Raw genomic sequence first — 22,404 nt, 5'->3', positions numbered from 1 at the left:
CAGGTTCATTGGTTAGGAGAACTGATAGGAGGTTTTGTGGAGAAGATGGAGACCTTCGGGGATATGTTGCCCCTGCCAACTCCCCCCACACCTCACGATGCCAAGGTCAGAGGTGTCTCAGATCAAGTCCATAGTATGAGTAGTCAGAGGTCGTGGTGCACAATGTTACCAATAAGGTCCTGCAAGGTGAGTTCAGGAAGTTATACTCCCTGTATAGTGGTAATGCTCCCTAAGTCTTTCTGAGTTACATTGATGGTACTTCACACACCCGTATTGAGCTTGTCAATTTCACTCGACTTTGCATCCATCTTCAACCCTGCCCTTGAATTCACTTGGTTCATTTTTGATACCTCTCTCCCATTTCTCAAACTCTGTCTCCATCTCTGGAGACAAACTATTTATCAGCATTTTTTACAAACCTACCGATTCCATGACTATTTTGACTATACCTCTTTCTGCCTTTTTTCCTGTAAAATTGCCATTACTTTTTCTCAGCTCCTTCACATCCACCACATCTGTTCCCACGATGAGGCTTTCTTTCCCAGGGTAACAGATATGTCCTCCTTCTTGGGCCTTCCCTTCCTCCACCTCTGATGCTGCCCACACATGCATCTCCATTTCCTGGACATCCACACTCACCACATCTTATAGCCGCATTAACGAGAGTAGAGTTCCTCTTGTCTTTATCTACCATCCCATGAGCTTTTGTATCTGGCGCATCATTCTCCACATCTTCCACCATCTTCGATGGGACCCAACCACCAAACACATCTTTACCTCCCCCACCCCCTCCACTCTTCACTTTCTACGGGGATCACTCTCTCTGTGATTCCCTTGTCCATTCATCCCACCCCACTAATCTCCCTCCTGGTACTCATCCCTGCAAGCAGAACAAGTGCTATATGTGCCCATTCACCTCGAATCAGGTGAGGTGAGACTCAACATAGATTTAAGTATTGCTTTGTCGAGTACCTACACTCTAACTGCAAAAGGCAGGATTTCCTGGTGGGCCAACCATTTTAATTCTAATCCCCATTCCTACGCTGACATGTTGGTCCTCGGCTTCCTTTCCTGCCACGAGGCAGGTTGGAGGTGCAACACCTTATATTCTGTCTGGGCAGCCTCCAAACTGATGGCATGAACATCAGTTTCTTCTGCCTCCCAAAATTCACCCTCCCCCATCTTTTTCAATTCCCACTCCGAATCCACTTAACTCTTCTCTCCTCACCTGCCTATCACCTCCTCCTGGTGCCCTCCTCCTTCCATTTCTCCCATGGCTCACTCACCTCTCCTATCAGAATCCTTCTTCTTCAGACCTTTACCATTTCCACCTATCACCTCCCAACTTCTTACTCTCCACATACCTGGTTTCACCAATCACCCTCAAAGAATTAAAAGTCAAGGCCAACATATTTTGGGAACCCTGGATATCGAGGCATGTTGAGTGATGTCAGGGCTTGAATGCTATCACCTCTTATAAGTTAAATCAGGTGACATAGGCAGCAACAGGTCTTCACTTCTAGATGAGCCTTCTATGCTCTCTTTGAACATCGAAACATGGAGGAACCATGAGGAACTCCCATGATGATCGTGTGATTTCAGTCTCTAAGGCTGACATGATGATTGTGTGATTTTAGTCTCTAAGGCTGACATGATGATCGTGTGATTTCAGTTTCTAAGGCTGACATGATGATCGTGTGATTTCAGTCTCTAAGGCTGACATGATGATTGTGTGATTTCAGTCTCTAAGACTGACATGATGATCGTGTGATTTCAGTCTCTAAGGCTGACATGATGATTGTGTGATTTCAGTCTCTAAGACTGACATGCAGGCAGCTTTCAAGTGGGCCCAGCACATAAGAGCAATTACTAGAAAGCACAGCAGTGCCTCTACTTCCTTAGAAGTTTATGGAGAATCAACATGATGTCTAAAACTCTGACAAACTGCTATAGATGTGTAATGGAGAGTATATTGACTGGCTGCTTCATAGCCTGCTAAGGAAACACCAATGTCCTTGAATGGAAAATCCCAAAAAAAACTAGTGGATACGGCCCAGTCCCCCCATTGAGTACATCTATATGAAGCATTGTCGCAGGAAAACAGCATCCATCATCAGCGACCATCACCACCCAGGTCATGCTCTTTTCTCACTGCTGCCATCAGCAAGAAGGTAGAAGATAAGGTAGAGGATCCTCAGGACTCATACCACCAAGTTTAGAAACAGTTATTACCCCTCAACCAGCGGGGATAACTTCACACAACTTCAATTTGCCCATCATTGAGATGTTCCCAGAACCTATGGACTCACTCTCAAGGACTCTTCATCTCATGTTCTCAATATCTATTGCTTATTCTTTTATTATTATTATTTCTTTCTTTTTGTATTTGCACAGTTTGTTGTCTTTTCACACTGGTTGATCACTCAGGTTGGCGTGGTCTTTCATAGATTCTATTATGGTTATTCTATTATGGATTTATTGGGTATGCCCACAAGAAAATGAATCTCAGGGTTGTATATATTGACATATATGTACTTTGATAAATTTACGTTGAACTTTGAGGCCCTGCTTAAAGAAAAAGAAGGAAGCATATATCAGGTTTAGGCAGTTACGATCAAATGAGGAGCTTGAGGAGAATAAGAAATGCAAGAGAACACTTAAGAGAGAGGCAGATTCGATGTTGTCATTTGAAGTTAAATTGGACAGCTATATGGCCAGCAAAGGAATAGAGGGTTATGGGCTGAGTGCAGGTCGGTGGGACTAGGTGAGAGTAAGCGCTCGGTACGGATTAGAAGGGCCGAGATGACTTGTTTCTGTGTTGTAATTGTTATATGGTTATATGGTTAAGTTGGTCCTCTTGAAGCTCAATGTGGTCACCTATGCATTGAGCCAAAAGAGGTGGGGCAGATCTTAAATGATTTTTGTTTGTGTTTATATTTACTCACAGACAGAGGGCCTATAGAACTGAGATTAGTGAGGTCATGGACAATATCTCGATTATGGAAGAGGAGGTGCTTGCTGTCTTGAGGCAAATTAGGATGGATAAATCCCCAGGGCTGACAAGGTGCCACTTCAGACTTTGTGGGTGGTTTGTACAGAAACTGAGGCGGCCCTGGCAGTTATTTAATATGTCCTTAGCATGGGTGAGGTGTGGAGAATTAGAAGATAGCTATTGTTGTTCCATTGTTTAAAAAAGACACTAAGAATAAATTGGGAAATTATAGGCCAGTGAGCGTGACATCAGTCATAGGTAAATTATTGGAAGGTATTCTAAGGTACAAGATGTAGAAATATTTGGATAGACTGTACCAGATTAGGGATAGTCAATGTGGCTTTGTATGTGGTAGATCATGTCTCACTCATCTTGTAGTTTTTTTGAGGAGATTACCAAGAAGGGAGATTTCCAATGAAGGGAAGGCATTGGTTATTTTCTATATGGACTTTAGCAATGCTTTTGCCAATGTCCCGCATGGGAGGCTGGTCCAGAAGGTTATGTTGCCTGGCATTCAGGATGAAGCAGTCAATTGGATTCAACATTGGCTTAGTGAGGAAGTCAACACCTCACATTTGTCTGCATTAAATTCCATGTGCCATTTTCCAGCCCATGTTACCAGCTGGTCTGAGTAGCAGATGGTTTTCTCATTGACTGAAAGCCTGTGACTAGAGGTATGCCTTTGGGATCAATGCTGGGTCTATTGTTTATCATCTATATTAATGATTTAGATGATAATGTGGTAAACTGCAAAGCAGACAACAGCAAGACTGGGACATTATGGACAGTAAGAAAGTCTATCAAACCTTGCAAACTGATATGGATCAGCTGGGTAAATGGGCCGAATAAATGGCATATGGAATTTAATGCAGGAAAGTCTGAAGTGTTGCACTTTAACAAGTCAAATCAATTTAGAATCGTACAGTGAATGTTATCGTGGGGCAATGTGGTGTCTGGTAGAACAAAAGACCTGAGTATACAGACCTATAATTCTTTGAATGTGTCATCACAGGATCACACATAGATAGGGCCATAAAGAGAGCTTTTAGCACATTGGCCTTCATAGATTATGGTATTGAGTACAGGAATTGGGGTATTATGATGAAGTTCTATAAGACGTCAGTGAGGCCATATTTAGAGCTCTCGTCACCTACCTACAGGAAAAATATCTATAACTTTGAAAGGGTACAGAGAAAATTTACAAGGATGTTACCTGGACTTGAGGACCAGAGTTACAGGAACAGGTTGAATAGGTTAAGGTTTAAATACAGAGAGATCTTATAGAGGTATACAAGACCATGACGGTATAGAGTGAACACATGCAGGTTTCCTCCCCCTCGGGCTGGGTGAGACTTGAACTATAGGTCATAGGCTTAAGGTTGAAAGAAAAATATTTAATGGGAACTGCATCACTCAGAGAGTGGTGCAAAGGTGGAATGAGGTGTCAGTGGAAATGCTTGAGGTGAGTTTGATTGTAACGTTTAAGAGAATTTTGGATTGGTACAGTGCATGGATGAAGGAAGCATTGAGGGCATGGTCTAGGTGGGACTAGGTAAGAAACAGGCTGGCATGGACTAGATGGGCCAAGGAGTCTGTTTCTGTACTTTGATGCTCCATGACTCTATGACTATATGACCTCCCCCCGTTCCCAGGCTCCTTTTAAACTTCTTTGGGTTTTCTCAAACTCCTTGTAAACCCTTGCGATTCACTGAAGAATTATTTTACTAAGACAGTGAATTAGAAGTGTTTTGGTGTTTTAATAGAAGAAATATCAATAGAGTCTATAGCATCAGTCATGCAGCATGAAAATTGGGCTCTTGGCCCAATTCATCCATGTCAACATTGTTGTCCAGTGAGTTAATCTGATCTTTCTGCATTTGTCTCATACTGATCTAAATCTGTCCTATCCATGTACTAATCTAGGTGGCTTTTAAATGTTGCTAATGTGCCCATTACAAACTCTATTTCTGGTAGCTCATTCTAAATTCACACCATCCTTTGCATGCAGAAGTCATTCCTGATGCCTCTTTTACATCTTTCACCTTTGATCTTAAACCTATGGCGTCTTGTTTTTAACACTCTCTCCCTGGGTGCTAAAAGAAAACTAAATTCTCTCACCGTGGCAAACTTCATACCTCTATCAGCTCAATCTTTTACACTTCAGGGAATAAAGTACTGGTCTACACAACCTCTCCTTGTAAGTCAGACCCCAGATTCAGGCAGTATCCTGACAGATCTTTTCTGGATTCTTTCTAGCTCGATAACATATTTTCTACAACATGATGACCAACACGATGCTCAACACTCTAAGTGTCATCTCACTAGCGTCTTAGGAAACTGCAACATAACTTCCCAACTCCTATACCCAACGCCTCGATTGATGAAGGTCAACTTGCCAAATGCCTTCACTGCTCTATCTCACCTGTGAAACTGCTTTGAGTGAGCTATGCCCTTGCACTCCAAGGTTGTTCTGTTCCATAACGCTCCCCAGGTCCCCACCATTCCCCTTGAAAGTCCTCTCCTAGTCTGATATCCCAAATCACCTCACATTTATCTGGATTGAAAGCTATTAACCAATCCTCAACCCACATACTTACCTGATTAAGATCCACCTGTAAATTTACAAAGCCTTTGCACTATCTACAATACCACCTATTTTATATAGCATCACCCACAAGCTTTCGAACCATGCCTTGTATGTTTCTCCAAATTGTTTCTATAAATTGCAAACAACAGAAGTCCAAGCCCAGAGCCCTAGACATAAGTCTCTAGCCTGAGAAAGAACCATGAACTATCATTCTGCCATTGAGCTAATTATGTATCCAATCCACCACCTCCCCTCGATCCCATCTGATCCAACTTCCTAGACTAGCCTGCCATGAGGCGCCTTGTTAAAGGCCTTGCTAAAACCCATATAGGCAGCATCCACTGCCCTACCTCATTTACCCTCTTGATTGCCTCTTTGAATAAATCCAAGAACTTTGTCAGACACAACTTCCCATACACAGAGCAATGCTGGCTGTTCCAAATTAGACCCTTTCTTTCCAAGTGTTGGCAAATGCTGTCCCTCAGATTTCCCTCCAACAATTTATCCACCACCAATATCAGACTCATCAGCCTGTCAATTCCTAGCTCCTTTTTTTTTGCTACCTTTTAAAATATGGTAACACTTCAGTCACTCTCCGAACCTCCAGAAACTCATCTGTGGCCAGATCTGAAGCAAAAATCTCTGCAACCACCTCTACAACTTCTTCTCCAGCTTCCCACAAGGTCTGAGAAAGCACCAGGTTAGGCCATGGGATTTATCCAACTAAATAGACCCTAAATTCCCAGCACCTCCTCCCTGCTAATTTGCAAGTGGTCCAAGGTAACACCACTCATTTCCCCCATTTCCTTAGCTTGGAAAATTGGTCATTCTGGCAACTCCAAAGTTATGAGGCTAACAAACAATTGGATTTTTGCTGTACCCAGTATGATACTGTAATTTTGATAAATTTAAAGAGCTCCTGTTGGTATCTCCTAATTTTAGTGAAATTATTTGATTGAAGGAAAACCATTATTGCACTGTTTGAAGGGTTTTAATTTATAGTGGGGGTACATCTAAATCTCACCCTCTCTATCACTGTAATCTTATTCATGGCTTCTTGCAGATCATTTTTTAATTGTCCTTCATATCCAGCTGACTGACTGACCCTGCAGCTGCTAAGGCCCCAAGGTTTTAAGGAACATATTTGAATCTTATATTTAGAATTACTGCTGTTCTTTCACCGAAACTCCCAATGCCCTCCATGGAGTAATCAATCTTGTTTAAGTGCTTTATGCTTTCCACAAATCTGTTCTGAATTAAGTCAACCCCGGGACTATGCAAACATAATTTGCATGTTTACTTAAGTTCAGCATCTTTATTTTTGTAATCATAATTACTGCTCAAATTTCCTGTTTCTTGCAACCATCAAGCTCAAAGGTTTTAGACATAGAGCCATAGAGTTATACAACACAGAAACAGGCCCTTCTGCCCAATTAGTCCTTGCTAAGCAAGATGTTTTCCTGAGCTAGTTTTGTTTTCCTGTATTTGGCCAATATCCCTCTAAGCCTTTCCTATCCATGTACCTGTCCAAGAATCTGTTATCTATTGTAATTGTACCATCTCTACAACTTCATCTGGCAGATTATTCCATGTACCCTCAACCCTCTGGGTAGCCTCCAACCTGATGGCATGAATATTGATTTCTCTAACTTCTGTTAATGCCCCTCCTCCCCTTCTTACCCCATCCCTAATTTTTTTCCTCTCTTTCCCTCTCACAATAACTCCTTGCCTATTCTCCATCTTCCTCTGGTGCTCCCCTCCCCCTTTCTTTCTTCCAAGGCCTTCCATCCTATGATACTTCCCCTTCTCCAGCCTTGTATCCCTTTTGCCAGTCAACTTCCCAGCTCTTGGCTTCATCCCTCCCCCTCCTGTCTTCTCCTATCATTTTGGATCTCCCCCTCCCCCTCCCACTTTCAAATCTCTTACTCACTCTTCCTTCAGTTAGTCCTGACGAAGGGCCTCGGCCTGAAACGTCAACTGTACCTCTTCCTAGAGATGCTGCCTGGCCTGCTGCGTTCACCAGCATTTTGTGTGTGCTGCCTGCCCCTTTCAGTATGTGAGGTAAGGCATAGTTTAAACTTAAGTATAGGTTAAAGTCTGTGCCCTCACGTTTTAGACTCCCCTACTCCAGGAAAAATGACTGTGACAATCCATCTTCTCAGTGACTTTTATGGTTTTATAGAACTCAGTTATGTCACCACTTAGCCACCGTCGCTCCAGGGGAAACAACCACAGCTCATCCAATCTTCTTATAACTCAAGCTATATAGTCTTGGTAACATCTTTGTGAAAATTTTGTGCCCCCTCTCTAGCTTATCACATCCTTCCTATGTCCAGACCAGCACTCTGACCAATTTTTTATACAGCTTTAACTGACTCAATGTCTGTCTGATGAGGACAAGTAGACAATACACTTTCCTTGCTTCCTTGTTTACTTACGTTGCCATTTTCAACAGCGTTTCTCCAACCCAGGGTGTAAAGCACAGTAATACACGTAACACAAGATAACTTATGAAGGTAAGCGTAAAATCTACAGATGAATCACACATAAATAACAAACCACAGTTATTTAATATTAAATATTGTAAGGTATGTAACAAATTAACCCGTGACACTTCACATACGATGCAGCAGGGAGATCAGAAGCCTAATGACTTGAGGGAAGAAACTGTTTCTCATCCTCACCATTCTTGTTTTTAATGCATCGGAGTCTCCTGCCTGGTGGTAGAAAGTCAAAGAAGATGCTGGATGGATGGATGGGATTTTTAATGATGCAGCACTTGTGATAGATATCCCCGATGGGTGGTAGGGAGACCATTATGATCTTCTCAGCTGTTCTCACAGACCTTTGTATGGATTTTAGGTCCAATGTTCGACTGTTCCCGTTCCAGCAGTTGATGCTCTCAACTTGTCAGGATGCTCTCAATGGTGCTACTGCAAAATGCAGTTAAGATTGGGGAGGGGGGTTGCATTGCTGTGCCTTCTTGCTCATGGAGGCGATATCGGAGAGACATTTTCTCGTTTCTATACACGTTATACTGTATACATTACATTATATACATGTATAGAGTTCGATGACAATAAACGACTTTAAATTATGTGTTGTACTCTAGGTCTCAGTTCTACAACACTCACAGGGCCCTATCATTCATTGTACATGCTACCAATGTTTAACTTCCCAAAATGTATTACTTCGTACTTGTCCAAGTTAAATTCCATCTGCCCTCCCTTGGCCCACTTTCCCAGTTGATGTAAATCCTATTGTAGCTTAAGACAGCCATCTTCACTGCCCACCACACCACTAATTTTGATATCATCTGCAGACTTACTAATTATGCCACTGATGTTCTCAACCACATGGTTAAGATGCACACAGTGGCCACTTTATTAGATACACCTGTACAGCTGCTCGTAAATGCAAATATCTAATCATGTAGCAACAACTCAATGCAGAAAAGCAAGCAGACATGGTCAAGTGGCTCAGTTGTTCTTCAGACCACACAACAGAATGGATAAGAAACGTGATTGAAGTGACTTTGTAGGTGAAATATTGCTGGTGCCAGATGGGGTGGCTTGAGTATCTCAAAAATTGCTGATCTCCTGGGATTTTCACACATAATAGTCTGTAGAATGCTGCAAAAAAAAGGTTCTTTGGGCAAAAATGAGAGAAGTTAGAGGAGAATGGCCAGGCTGATTTCAGAAGACAGGAAGGTGACAGTAACTCAAATAATCATGTGTTACATCTCTGAAAACACAGCATATCTAACATTGAAGTGGGTGGGTTACAGCAGCAGAAGACCTCAAACATACACCCAATGGCCATTTTATTGAGTACAGGAGGTGCCTAATACCGTGGCCACTGAGTGTACATGACTGTGGAATCAGCAGCAATCCCTGTGCACAGGCCTATAATCTGATAACACCGCCCCCCACTACATCTCATCCTCTCCATCCACCCTGTGCACAGGCCTATAATCTGATAACACCCCCCGCCACATCTCATCGTCTCCATCCACCCTGTGCACAGGCCTATAATCTGATAACACCCCCTCCCACATCTCATCGTCTCCATCCACCCTGTGCACAGGTCTATAATCAGCAGCAATCCCTGTGCACAGACCTATAATCTGATAACACCCCCCCCACTACATCTCATTGTCTCCATCCACCCTGTGCACAGGCCTATAATCTGATAACACCCCCCCCCACTACATCTCATCGTCTCCATCCACCCTGTGCACAGACCTATAATCTGATAACACCCCCTCCCACTACATCTCATCCTCTCCATCCACCCTGTGCACAGGCCTATAATCTGATAACACCCCCCCCACTACATCTCATCGTCTCCATCCACCCTGTGCACAGGCCTATAATCAGCAGCAATCCCTGTGCACAGAACTATAATCTGATAACACCCCCTCCCACTACATCTCATCCTCTCCATCCACCCTGTGCACAGGCCTATAATCTGATAACACCCCCCCCCCCCACTACATCTCATCGTCTCCATCCACCCTGTGCACAGGCCTATAATCAGCAGCAATCCTTGTGCACAGTCCTATAATCTGATAACACCCCCCCCCCCACATCTCATCGTCTCCATCCACCCTGTGCACAGGCCTATAATCTGATAACACCCCCCCCCCCCCCACATCTCATCCTCTCCATCCACCCTGTGCACAGGCCTATAATCTGATAACACCCCCTGCCACATCTCATCGTCTCCATCCGCCCTGTGCACAGGCCTATAATCTGATAACACCCCCCCACATCTCATCGTCTCCAACCACCCTGTGCACAGGCCTATGATCTGATAACACCCCCCCACATCTCATCGTCTCCATCCACCCTGTGCACAGGCCTATAATCTGATAACACCCCCCCCAACATCTCATCATCTCCATCCACCCTGTGCACAGGCCTATAATCTGATAACACCACCAACCACTACATCTCATCGTCTCCATCCACCCTGTGCACAGGCCTATAATCTGATAACGCCCCCCCCCCCCACTACATCTCATCGTCTCCATCCACCCTGTGCACAGGCCTATAATCTGATAACACCCCCCCCCCAACATCTCATCGTCTCCATCCACCCTGTGCACAGGCCTATAATCTGATAACACCCCCTCCCACATCTCATCGTCTCCATCCACCCTGTGCACAGGCCTATAATCTGATAACACCCCCCCCCCCAACATCTCATCGTCTCCATCCACCCTGTGCACAGGCCTATAATCTGATAACACCACCAACCACTACATCTCATCGTCTCCATCCACCCTGTGCACAGGCCTATAATCTGATAACACCTCCCCCCACTACATCTCATCGTCTCCATCCACCCTGTGCACAGGCCTATAATCAGCAGCAATCCTTGTGCACAGACCTATAATCTGATAACACCCCCTCCCACATCTCATCGTCTCCATCCACCCTGTGCACAGGCCTATAATCTGATAACACCCCCCCACATCTCATCGTCTCCATCCACCCTGTGCACAGGCCTATAATCTGATAACACCCCCTCCCACATCTCATCGTCTCCATCCACTGAGCCAACTCTGTTTTCAGTTGGTTTACCTATCCTGAATCCCAAGTGATCAGCCTGCCATGCAGTACCTTGACAAGGCCTTGCTGTTTCAAGTAAGATGTACAGACTGACATTTTTTTTAACTGCAGGGTGGTGTTTTAACAGTATAAATAAATGATTAAGTTTCTCATATTGTGAAGGGGTTGATGCATCTGTCACATCTGCAGGGTCTAGGCTCCCCTCACAAGTGGGGTACACAGCAGGTTCCGCAATTGTGCTCGTAAATATGCATGTGTCAGCTAATTACTATGGTGGTATTTAGCACCCTTCCTTTTGTTGTGGCGTTTGTCGAGACTTGAGCAAAACACAGCAACGTTATGCTGCCTGTTTGCATTCAGCCTTGCCTGAGAAAGTGGACTATCGAGTTGACTGATGATGAAGTCTAGTAGTATTCGTTTTATATTTAGATATTACTTTTAGCCACAGTGTTGGCATCTATTTTTCCGTTTGAGAGTTTTAGTCAATGGCCCTATTTGGCCTAGTTTTTATTGTTTTCTTTTCCCTTAAAATCCTGTTACCATTAATGTCTGTGTACTGTCAGTGTCTCTTCCTGAGCTTGGACCATATCTGAACGTTCTGACAGTACAACTGTTCTAACTCACTTCAGCTGGTCAGCTTGGGTTTTTCTAACAAGTTGGTCCAATGTGAATATTTTTTATTGTTTTCATAAGAAAGCTCACACTTAGGTACACAGAGAAACCAGGATGAAATGGATTTCAATAACCAGGTTAATGATAAATTACTAATACTCTTTCTTCTATTGCTTTAGATTTCATTTATAGTCAGCATGGGCATGGGGGCTGAAGGCCCAGGCCATGGGAGCTGAAGGCCCAGGCCATGGGAGCTGAAGGCCCTGGTCATGGGAGCTGAAGGCTCAGGCCATGGGGGCTGAAGGCCCTGTTTCTGTTCATTGTCTATGTGATTCTATCTGTTATTTTTTGGAAGGCTCTGGGCATGAGGGCTGAAGGCCCTGTGCAAGGGGCTGAAGGCCCTGTTTCTGTTCATTGTCTATATGATTCTATCGGTTATTTTTTGCAACTTGAGCATTACACGGCTAGTATTTATGTGAATCCTCCAGCTGCCTCTGATGATAAGCTACCTTCCTATAGTCTATTTGGTGAATATGGCTGGAATTTGACCCAGTGATGATAATGTTCATCTAGGTAGGGGCAGTGTGGAATGTAGAGTGGAACCTGCAGGTGGTCGTGTTTCTACGTACCTGCTGGTCTTTTCCTTGTTGTGTGGTAGCATTGGAGTAGCCTCAGTAAGTATGGCAGTACATTTTGTAGATGGCACGTACCAGCTATTGTGCATTGAATGTGGGGGAAATTTACGTTCATGGTGGCGAAATCAGCCCCAGTTAAGTGAGCTGCTTATTCCTGAATGAGCTTGAGGAATCAGTTATCTGGGAAAGTGGAAATTATTCCATTATACCCCTGCTTTCTTCCTTACAGATGTTGTGAAAGGTTTCAAGGTGTTGTTGTCCAATCACTCACTGTTCTCCTATGGGCCTGGTAAGCTTGTGTTTGCTGGTGACCCACCTTCCCAGATGTTGATGACTGGGGACTTGGCTGTTTATTGTCAAAGATAGGTAGCTACAGCCTTCCTTGTTGGAGATGATTATTTCCTGGCATATGACATGAATGTTATTTGCCAGACTGCTGGTCTCGCTATATGAAAGTCTGGACTGATTCCTATGTTACTGAGTCGTGACAGTCAAATTTATGTTTTTATTGTTAATGCACAAGTACATGTATGCACAGATGGAAAGAAACTTATTTTCAGCTGAAATCGGTCACGGTCCTGAGGAATATAAGCGAAACAGTAGATAATTTAAACAAGGGATCAGGAAGGCTATAAGGATCCATGAAATGACTTGGGCAAATGGGATGTAAAAGAATCCTATACATTAGAAACACAATTCTAAATTTGTTGGTAGGACCACTTCAGGAGAAAGGAAGGTCATAGCTAGAAGTTTGTAGGTTTACATCTGGAGTCAATGAGGTACTAAATGAATGCCTTGCATTGGCATTCAGCAAGAAGGACACAGAGGACAGTGAGATCAAGCAGGGGGTATACTGATATTCTGGGGCATTTGATATCAAGCAGTGTTGGGACTCTTGAAGATCATTGAAGTGGGTAAGTCCCCAAAGTCATACTGGATCTATTCCAGGTTATTGAGAGGAGCAAGAGAGGAGGTTACTGGGACCATGAAAGAGGTCTATGTATTCTCTCTAGTTATAGCTGGTGCTCCAGAGGACTGAAGAGTAATCAATGTTGTTTCTTTTTTATGTAGGGCAGGGCATTAGACAAAAATGTCAGCCTTATATTAGTGGTAGGGAAATTATTGGGGATTCTTAGAGATAGGATCTCTTCACATATGGAAAATTAGGGATGGTCAATAGGTCGCTGTCAGGAATGAATGTGAGAGTGAACAAAATTGCAATGTCACAACTGGACCATCATATAAATATAATTGCAAAGAAAGCATGACAGCGCCTCTACTTCCTCAGGAGTCTGCCAAGATCCAGCATGTCATCAAACACCTTGGCGAACCTCCATAGATGTGTGGTGGAGAGTGTGCTGACTGGCTGCATTATGGCCTGGTATGGGAACACCAATGCCTTTGAGTGGAAAATCCCACAAAAGGTAGTGGATTCAACCCAGTACCTCATGGGTAAAATCCTCCCAACCTACATGAAACATTGCCGTAGAAAAGCAGATCCATCATCAAAGATCCTCTCCACAAAGGCATGCTCTTTTCTCGCTGCTGCCATCAGGTAGAAGGTACAAAAGCCTTAGAACTCGCACCACCAGGTTCAAGAACAGTTACTACCCCTCAGCCATCAGGCTCTTGAACAAAAGGGAATAGCTACCCTCATTTAAGGACTCTATTATCTTGTTATTTCATGCTCGTTATTTATTGCTATTTATTTATATCTGCATTTGCATTGATGTTTAGAGTTTATAGTTCCTGATATTTACAGTTTACAGTTACTGTTCTATAGATTTGCTAAGCATGCCCATAGAAAAGGAATCTCAGGGTTATAAGTGGTGATATGTATGTACTCTGATAGTAAATTTTATTTTGAGCTTTGAGAAACTGTCTGATTGAACAAATTGTGTTACCTTTGTGGCAGGGGCTCACATACACCAGACCAATGCAGGTTTAAAGTTTAAACATTGCAGAAAATGCCACAGGGTAGGACACATACAAAAAGCATGTCAGGCAGACAAAAATAAATAGACTGCACAGGGAAGAGAAAAAGATAGAAAGTCAAGTTGCAGTTTCAAAAAGAGCACTGATCTGCATTCTGTTGTTGAAAAACTGATAATGATGAGCGTGACACAGGATTGATTAGTCTTGAGATTGACAATGTGAAAACTATCAAGAGACAAGCAATATGGATTACACTAGAAGTGGGCAGCAAGTTAATTAAAATGGAATTGGACACTGGCTCGGCTATTTCAGTCATTGCACAAAAAGAGTTTGAGTGGCATTTCAAAGATACTGATCTGAAGCCTGCAGGTGTCCAACTGAGAACTTATACTGGAGAAAAGTTAACTCCTGTGAGAATGACATTTGTAACGGTGAAACATAACAATCAGCAAGCCACATTGGACTTGTATATAGTAAAACAGGAGCACCAACATTGTGGGGGCTGTGATTGGCTGAGACAACTGCAACTTGATTTTGAGATCCATCCACCACTTGCATGTCACATGCCCTGCAACAGAGTCGACTGAAAGCGAATTAGGAAGGGCACTGGGTGATGCCATTGTAATGTTCAAGGATGGCATTGGAAAACTCAAACATATAAATGGAAAAACATTGTTAAGTGAAAATATCACACCCAAGTTTTATAAAGCCCGTCCAGTTCCTTATAAAGTGAACTAGATCACATGGAGGCTGAAGGAACTCTTTTAAATATTGAACGGAGCCCATAGACAATGCCAGTGGTCCCAGTGTCCAAGAAGAATGGGTTCATCAGGATCTGTGGTAATTTTAAGGTCACGATCAGCCCTGTACTATAAGTATACCAATACCCTCTGCTCAGGATAGAGGCTTTCTTTGCAAACCTTTCTGGAGAGGAACATTTCAGCAAAGTGGACCTAGCTGAAGCCTAACTACAGATGGAGATGGAAGAAGAGTCCAAAGCATTTCTCACCATAAACACTCACAAGTGGCCTTGTTGCTATAATAGGCTTATTTCTGGAGTAGCGTCTGCACCTGCACTCTGACAGAGAGCTATGGACCAAGTGCTGTAAGGCTTCCCAGGCACTCAGAGTTACCCGAATGACATCATTGTTACCGATGAGGATGACAAGGAACGTCTCCAAAATCTCAAGACAATTTTAAAACAATTAGAAGATTATGGGCTTGGAGCACAATGCAAAAAGTGTGAATTCTTGAAACCAAGCATCACTTACTGTGGCCACACCATTGACACACAAGCATTACATGTGTGCTGAGAAAATTCAGCAGTGGCGTACACCCCAAGGCCAAAAGACATGTCACATTTGTGGTCCTTTTTAGAATTTGTCAATTATTATAACAGTTCTTGCCAAACCTGGCTACTGTGTTGCACTCCTTGAACTCATTACTGCAGATCGGGAAGAAATGGCAGTGGGCAATGCGGTGTGAGGTGGCTTTCAAAAAGATAAAGGAAATGGTGATGTTAGACAGTGTACTCACACATTGCAATACTCACACATCGCTCAACGAAGCTTGCTTGTGACAGCTTGTCTTACAGTATAGGTGCAATCACATTACATATTAAGAGTGATGGAAGTGAATACCCCATAGCCTTTGCATCACATTCACTTACCACTGCAGAGAAAAATTATGCTTAAGTTGACAGAGAGGCCTTGAGTCTGTGTTGGGGCGTAAAACATTTCAACCAGTACTTGTATGGGGTAAAAGCTTACCCTCATTACTGATCATCAACCACTGTTGTCCATTTTCAATCCACAGAGGGGTGTTCTACTAACAGTAACAGCACGAATGCACAGATGGATTCTGCTCTTGGACACAATTACAAGATCAAATTCAAAATGATCACTAATCATGGAAATGCTGATGAATTAGGGCCATAGAGTCATAGAGAAGTACAGCATAGAAACAGGCCCTTTGGCCCATCTAGTCCATGCCAAGAGCATTTAAACTGCCTACTCCCATCGATCTGCACTGGGACCATAGTCCTCCACATCCCTGCCATCCACGTACCTATCCAAAGTTCCCTTAAACGCCGAAATTGAGCTTGCATGCATCATTTGTGCTGGCAGTTCATTCCACACTCTCACATCCTTCTGAGTGAAGATGTTTCCCCTCATAGAACATAGAACATAGAATAGTACAGCACAGTACAGGCCCTTCGGCCCACAATGTTGTGCCGACACTCAAACCCTGCCTCCCATATAACCCCCCACCTTAAATTCCTCCATATACCTGTCTAGTAGTCTCTTAAATTTCACCAGTGTATCTGCCTCCACCACTGACTCAGGCAGTGTATTCCACGCACAAACCACTCTCCGAGTGAAAAACCTTCCTCTAATATCCCCCTTGAACTTCCCACCCCTTACCTTAAAGCCATGTCCTCTTGTATTGAACAGTGGTGCCCTGGGGAAGAGGCGCTGGCTATCCACTCTATCTATTCCTCTTATTATCTTGTACACCTCTATCATGTCTCCTCTCATCCTCCTTCTCCAGAAAGATTGGTTGGACATGACCTACCATGTGTGAAGCCATGCTGACTATTCTTAATCAGTCCATGTCTATCCAAATACTTATATATCCGGCCACTTAGAACACCTTCCAATAACTTTCCTGTAACTGATGTCGGACTCACTGGTCTATAATTTCCTGGTTTATGTTTAGAGCCTTTTTTTTAACAGCTGAACAACATTGACTACTCTACATCCAATCCTCTAATCCCCTGGTATTTTTCTGTTGATAAAGATGATTTAAATACCTCTACTAAGGCTCCAGCAATTTCTGCACTTACCTATCATAAATTCTGAGGGAACACCTTATTCAACGCCGGAGACTTATCCAGCCTGACTTGCCTCAGGATAGCAAACAGCTTCTCCTCTGTAATCTGTACAGGGTCAATGCCACTTTGCCTCACATCTATAGACTCAGTAACTGTCTCCCAAGTAAATTCAGATGCAAATAATGTTCTTAAGATCTCCCCCGCCTGTTTTGACTTCACACATGGATTACCATTCTGGTCTTCCAAAGGACCAATTTTGTCCATGGAAATCCTTTTGCTCTTAACATATGTGTTGAATCCATTAGGATTCTCCTTCATCTTGTCTGCTTGAGCAACTTCATGTCCTCTTTTAGCCCTCCTGATTTCTTTCTTAAATGTTCTCTTGCATTTCTTATGCTCCATAAGCATGTCATGTTTCCCTACCTGCCCATACCTGTAATGGGCCTCCTTATTTTCTCTTAACCAGGACCTCAGTATCGTGTGAAACTATGTTTCCCCGCACTTGTTATCCTTACCTTTTACTCTGACAAGCATATACAAGCTTTGTACTCTCAAAATTTCACTTCTGAAGACCTCCATCTTTCCAAGTACACCCTTGCCAGAAAACAGCCTGTCCTAATACACACTTGCCAGATCATTTCTGATATCATCAGAATTGGCCTTTTTCCAATTTAGAATGTCAACTAGCGGACCGGACCTGTTTTATTGCACATTTACTTTGAAACTAATGGCACTGTGGTCACTAGATGCAAAGTGTTCTCCTACAAAAACTTCTGTCATCTGTCCTGTCTCATTCCCTCATTACAGATCCAGTATTGCACACTCTCTCATTGGCACTTCCACATACTGAAGGAAACTTTCCTGAACTCTTTTGACGAATTCTATCCCTTCTAGACCTTTTAGAGTATTGGATTCCCAGTCAATATGTGGAAAACTAAACTACCTACTATAATGAGGCCACAGTCAGGAACAACGCTTTATATGCCGTCAGGGTAGCCACCAATCTAATGACATGAACATCCATTTCTCGAACTTCTGGTAAGTGCCCCCCTCCCACTTCACCATTCCCCATTAATTTTTCCCTTCTCACCTTATCTCCTTACCTGCCCATTACCTCTCTCTTGAACTCCTCCCACTTCCCTCTCTTCCATGGTCCTCAGTCCTCTCCTATCAGATTCCCCCTTCTTTCGCCCTTTGTCTCTTTCACCAATCAACTTCCCAGCTCTTTACTTCAGCTTTCCCATTCTCCTGATTTCGCCTATCCACTACCAACTTGTTCTTTCTCCACCCCCCACCTTCTTGCTCTGACTGCTCATCTTTTTTTTTCCAGTACTGATAAAGAGTCCCGGCCTGAAACATTGACTGATTACTCTTTTCCATAGATGCTGCCTGGCCTGCTGAGTTCCTCCAGCATTTTGTGTGTGTGGCTTGGATTTCCAGCATCTTGTTTCTGCTACAACTTTATGGTTCTTGCAATAGTCTGTGATTTTTTTTACAAATCTGTTCCTCAAAATCCCACCTTTCCTATGATACTTCTTGCATTGAAGTATACACAGTTCAGGATACCAGTCGCACCATATTCAACCTTTTGATTCCTGACTTTGTTTGAGGTCTTACCAACATCTGGCTTCACAATCTGTCCACTAACTGTTCTGGCACTCTGGTTCCCATCCCCCTGCAACTCTAGTTTAAACTCCATTAGTAAACCTTCCCACTAGAATATTGGATCCCTTCCAGTTCAGGGGCAAACCTTCCCTTCTGTAAAGAGAACTGTGCTGTGGATGTCTATATAATAGTTGTATTATATTGTAGGAATTTGTGAATAAAACATGTGAGGATCATTCTATGTGCTAAATAAAAGCTGCAACCTCTACTTCCATTACGGACAAACCAAAAGCAGTCACCTTTCGCTGACATTATTATATCAGACACCGTCTCTTGAAGTGAACACAACAACTCAAAGATGGTGTATGTAGGACAGTCTTTAGTACATTACTCATTAAATTACCCTACAACATAGTGTACCGTATATATATATATATATATATATAATAACTAGAGAGCTATACATTACAGATTTGATTTGAGATGCATTCTATACTGAGTTGCAGTTTCAACCTAAGCACGGAGGAAGTGTTGTGTATTTAATACTTCAGTAATATCTGAGTAATATTGTAAATATATTGTTTGATAAGCATACTTTGTTTTTCACATAATCCATTATATGTAAGAAGTACGTGAATGGCATATGTCATTACGCACCATGTCATAAGTACTCGCCTCACTAAAGTAAAACAAAATAGATATGATCCCTGGTTCCCACATGTTTCTTTTGATTAGTTTCTGAAGGTACAAAGCATTAACAGAAGCTACTGTGTTCTTTTGATTTAATATAAATGAACAATATCAGCCCTGACAGGTGATGCAGATAATGATTTACCTTTATGCAATACTTTCGACTATTGAATCCTCCAAATCTTCATTTTCATTGTAACATTCAAGACAATTGTTGATGCCTTCAAATTCTTTGTAGTATCTAACTTGTTGAAGGATGAAATCATTTCATTTTCACTTCTGGCCAATTCTGGACCTTTGTGCCTGAATGCTTGAAACCGCAGTGAGCAAATCAGTTTCGAATTGTCTGATGGCTTATTTCTTGTCACTTTCAGTGACAAAAATTCACTGCTTTTTGAACGCAGACACATGCAACTGATGCTATTTAAAAACTGTCCATTCTAAGCACCGTGTAGTATTAAATGGCCACACAGGAGCATACGACTGACATTAGTTTGAAACTTCGGCAACAGTCTCCTGTCCCAATTAAGCGATGTTAAATCCCAAATAAATCAAGGGAATGCTGTCCATTCTCTCAATTAGATTTTATTCTCTGAGAGTTGTCCCAATTAAGTGGCTACCCAATTAATTAATGGCCCAATTATCCGGAATCCATTCTATACCCAATGACTTGGCCTCCACAGCTATCGTGACAATGAATTCAATAGATTCACCACCCCCTGGCTCAAGAAATTCCTCCTCATCTCTGTTCTAAGGGAACATCCTTTTCTTCTGAGGCTGTTTCCTCGAGTCCTAGACCAGGGGTTCCCGACCTTTTTCATGCCATAGACCTGTACCATTAACTGAGGGGTCCATGGACCCTTCCCCTTCTGAAAGCATCCTCTGCATGCCCACTCTATCCAGTGCTTTCAATTTTCAGTACATTGAAGTTCCCACATTCCACTACTTGCTTCTTCCAAGTATTGCTCATATTTTAACTGGATAATTAATCCATGCTTGTGGATTACTGGTTTGATAACTGAACCATTGTACCCCATTGGAATTGAAAATGAGAACAGTGAAATATAGCAAAAGTGGAAAATACATTTAATGCACCAGAAAGCTATTTAAGAAAAACTTGCAAAGATCATTTTAATATTTAGACAGATAAATGGATGGGGTTATAATCATAAGCTTCAAATACCAGAAAATGCTGGGAATACTCAGCAGGTCATCAGTAGAAAGCGAAACAGAGATAATGTTTCAGGTCAAAGCTTCTTCATTCTTTCATCAGAACAAACAAAGCCACTTTGACTTAAAACATTAACACTGCTTCTCTGCCTGCTGACATGCCCTGACTTGCTGCGTATTTCAAGGATTTCCAGTTTTTATTTTACAATATATCCAACATCGACAGTATTTATAAGTTTCCCTTCATATGCTGGGAGGTATATTCGGAGCTAATGAAATTTATTGACATAATCTGAACCTCAAGTGCAGACCTCTTTTACTTCAGAATTTGGGGTTTATCTATGTACACTGATGCGGAAGGGAGTTGTTCTAAGTTATCTTTAGCCTGATGGACGAAAGCAGGAGACACAAGAGACTGCAGACACCGGGGCAACACGCAATCTGTTGAAAGACCTCAGCTGAGCAAGCAGCATCAGTGGGAGATGCTGATGCAGGGTTTCGGATCGAGACGCCAACAGTTTATTTCCTCCTGCTGATGCTGTTCAACCCACTGAGTTCTTCCAGCATGTTCTTTATTGCTCTGGACTAAAGCTTTCGTCTGGCCTCTGGCATTTACTCAGAAAACTGAAGCAAACGTCTACTTCATTTGCCTGTTAAATTATTTGATATTTAAATTTCTGGAAGATTGCATTTTAATCCATTTCTTGTTGATGTTATTAACCTAATTATTGACGACTGGTAACACATTTTCACGCTTCACCACTTGAGGGAGCTGAAACCAAATAAAGAAAACAGACTAAGACATATCACCAAGAAAGCCTGCACATTGCACGCACTTGTTGCCAATTTCAAGATATTCTGTCATTTTAACACAGGCAATGTTATTTTAGAAGGTTTGAGAACAGAACAGCTCACTCAATGTCGGCAAAATTAAAAAGTTGATTATTGACTTCAGGAAGGAGAAAGGCATTAGCAAGTGACCTACCCAGGGCAGAGATGCAGTCATCAGTACTGTATCCTGACTGGTTGCATCATTATCTGGAATGGCAATTCAAATGCATAACATTAAAAAGAACTGAAGAAAGTAGTAGATTCTGCAAAATTCATGGGCTCATCCCTTTCCAAAAATAGTCATATGTACTGGAAATGCTGCCTCAAGGAGACAGTACCCATCATCAAAGAGCCCCACCATCTGGGCCATGCCATCTTCTTACAGCTGTCATCACACACTGTCCCAGGTTCAAGAACTGTTACTTCCCTTCAACCATTCCGCTTTTGAATCCACTTGCAAAACCCTGATTATGATAGTTCAGCAACACCATTACCGTTTTGCCCACTTTGCACTGAAATGGACTTTGTTCTTACCACCATTCAGGGCCCCAAACAGTCCTTCCAGGTGAGGCGACACTTCACCTGTGAGTCGACTGGGGTGATATACTGCGTCCGGTGCTCCCGATGTGGCTTTCTACATATTGGCGAGACCCGACGCAGACTGGGAGACCGCTTTGCTGAACACCTACGCTCTGTCCGCCGGATCTCCCAGTGGCCACACATTTTAATTCCACGTCCCATTCCCATTCTGACATGTCTATCCGCGGCCTCCTCTACTGTAAAGATGAAGCCACACTCAGGTTGGAGGAACAACACCTTATATTCCGTCTGGGTAGCCTCCAACCTGATGGCATGAACATTGACTTCTCTAACTTCCGCTAATGCCTCACCTCCCCCTCATACCCCATCTGTTATTTATTTTTATACACACATTCTTT

At 42.7% G+C, this 22,404-nt stretch overlaps 1 long non-coding RNA gene across 1 annotated transcript in view; it reads right to left on the bottom strand.

Moving 5' to 3' along the window:
• The window catches only part of LOC140209494 (uncharacterized), a 36,296-nt gene extending 14,648 nt beyond the window's left edge, over positions 1-21,648 (bottom strand). Inside the window, exons 1-2 of the long non-coding RNA XR_011888998.1 lie at positions 21,621-21,648; positions 19,611-19,775 (exon numbers count right to left, since the gene is read on the bottom strand). This is a non-coding gene — a long non-coding RNA (uncharacterized lncRNA). The remainder of the gene's footprint in view (positions 1-19,610; positions 19,776-21,620) is intronic.
• Positions 21,649-22,404: the final 756 nt, after the last annotated feature.

This window comes from Mobula birostris, chromosome 14 (genome assembly GCF_030028105.1).
Source record: "Mobula birostris isolate sMobBir1 chromosome 14, sMobBir1.hap1, whole genome shotgun sequence".
In the NCBI taxonomy this organism is placed as follows: domain Eukaryota; kingdom Metazoa; phylum Chordata; class Chondrichthyes; order Myliobatiformes; family Myliobatidae; genus Mobula; species Mobula birostris.
This window is presented reverse-complemented; position numbering and strand designations above follow the sequence as displayed.